Below are 2,233 nucleotides of genomic sequence, written 5' to 3'. Positions count from 1 at the left end.
CTAATTTCATGCGGAGTGAGGAAAAATGATCAGTAATGACATTTCTTTTTTTATTTTCATAATTTTGCTTTCTAATATTGAGAATAAGTACACAAACTTAATATCAGACCAAATAAAAAGGCACATGGAGGCAATGTTTTAGCTATTTTTCTCATTTGTCAATAAAAAAGGAGGCAGACACTAGATTTCTATTTCAGTTGTATTTGTTAACTTCCCGGTTTAACTCACATTCTTTTCTGACATATATCCCTATGAATTTGAGGTCACTTTTCTGAAAATGCACTAAAATTACTTATGCTTGCCTGTTAATTTTTTAAAATGCTGATAAAAGAGCACTACAAACATACCACTATTGAGGCAAAATAGGAACAAAGCTCAAAAACACCAGACAAAAGCCAAGTAAGAATAAAATGCTAATTTTTATCAATTTGTTGTTCCTATCCCCACTGTATAGCCCAAGATGGCCTGCTGGAATTGTATGCCTGCATATCACAGCCAGCTTCTCCTCTTTTAAATATTTAAATGCCCTCAGTGTCTGAGTTTAAATTCTTCCAATGTTAAATGGAAGGCTGAGATGGATGGAGTTATTGTCACAAGAGTCTAGGACAAGAGGTATAAGGCAAGCAAATGGTACCACTAGGTGCTGCCCAGGCACATACTCTAATTAGACCAGATTACTCAGACCGGCTGGGCTCAGAGGCTGACTTGGACCTTGTAGGTCATTCTGATTCTATTAGGTTCTATTTTGTTCCATATTTTCTTGTTCCATTATTTTGTAATTAGGACAAGGTGAGAGGTTCAGTTAGTCTAAGAATGCTTAGCCACACCTCAAATTGTCTTACTCAAATATTTTTATCCTTCTGAACATATATCTAATTTCCACCTACAGTTATTTTAAAGATATACAGTAGTAAATCAGCTGAAAAGACAGGTGGGGCATGGGGCCAAGGACTGCCACCACCCTTGGGCATGGCTCTGGTGAGTGAGTTGCTCAATGGTGGTAGGCAGGACCATCTAGTGATTCTTCTCCAGGAAGGCCTTGCAGCACCTGAGGCATTGCTGGTATACCACTTCAAAGTCAGAATCATTGCCATAATAGGGATCTTCAATAATGAGTTGTTTCTGTGGATCCCAAGTAACTCAGTTTTAGCTTTGCAGTTTTTAACTTGATTATTTCTTCTATTCAAATCTCTCAGATTGCTTTCATCCATACATAGTATATAATCGAATGTAACAAAGTCTTCTCTTGTAATCTGTCTTGCCTTATGGGCTGTGCTAATGCCATGATTTCTTAGGCAGCTGACAGCTCTTGGGTCTGGAGGCTGGCCCACTTTCCAGTCGGAAACAGCGCAGCTGTCAATGGCCTGCTCTGTTTTTGTCTTGGAATTCTCATTCTAGAGAAACATTAAGAAACCCATGACTTGAACCATATATCTAGTCCTTTGCACTTTCTCCTTTAATAATTTTTATTAATTAAGAATTGTATTCACGTGTAAAAAGTATCTTGATTCTATTTAATATATCAAGAATGAATATTGAATGAAAATTGAATGAAAAATTGAATGAAATTGAAAGAAAATCTGAAACATTTTCATCAGTTACCAGTTTTCTGAAAACTGCTTCTGCAATGCATGACCTTCAAATGTTACCAAGACACACGAACAACACTGACTTGGACCCAACCTCTGCCATCTTTTGGTATGGACGCTGGCGCCCAGAGACTGCGTTAAGGTCTAGGCACATGCGTACCGCAAGTGTTCTGCTTCCAGTAATGAAATTTCCATGACGTTTTAGAATATGCATTTAATATTTTCAAATGTCATTGTCAATAAAACTTGATAATTATTTTAATATATGTCATCTAATTTAATATATACTGCAGGCTGCAGGAATTTCATAAGAACTCAGCTGGTTATGGCAAAGTCACTACCTGGAGGAATCAGAGAATTCCTCCAGAGGAAGCCAAATCCCAAGGAGTTTTTGGTGTTACTTGGCTTGTTATATATCAGTTGTATTCTGTTATGAAAATCATGTGTGCCTTCATAGCTTTCCCAGTTGACTTTTCCCTAAGAAGGGCTAACAGTGTGGACTGGTCACTCTCTGGACATACACATTCCAGGTATTTGGAGGACTGCCTTAGGAAAGGCTTTCTCTGGAATCAGATTCTCCCTTGGCCACTTCAAGGACTAGCAGTAATAACAGTCCACATGCAACTCTCCTGATTTAAGATAAA

The 2,233-nt window shown here is 37.8% G+C and overlaps 1 pseudogene; it reads right to left on the bottom strand.

The window, feature by feature from the left end:
- Positions 1-808: 808 nt before the first annotated feature.
- LOC114685326 lies at positions 809-1,692 on the bottom strand (annotated as a pseudogene).
- Between the last annotated feature and the right edge of the window lie 541 nt (positions 1,693-2,233).

The sequence above is a fragment of the Peromyscus leucopus genome, chromosome 22 (genome assembly GCF_004664715.2).
Source record: "Peromyscus leucopus breed LL Stock chromosome 22, UCI_PerLeu_2.1, whole genome shotgun sequence".
Taxonomy (NCBI): domain Eukaryota; kingdom Metazoa; phylum Chordata; class Mammalia; order Rodentia; family Cricetidae; genus Peromyscus; species Peromyscus leucopus.
This window is presented reverse-complemented; position numbering and strand designations above follow the sequence as displayed.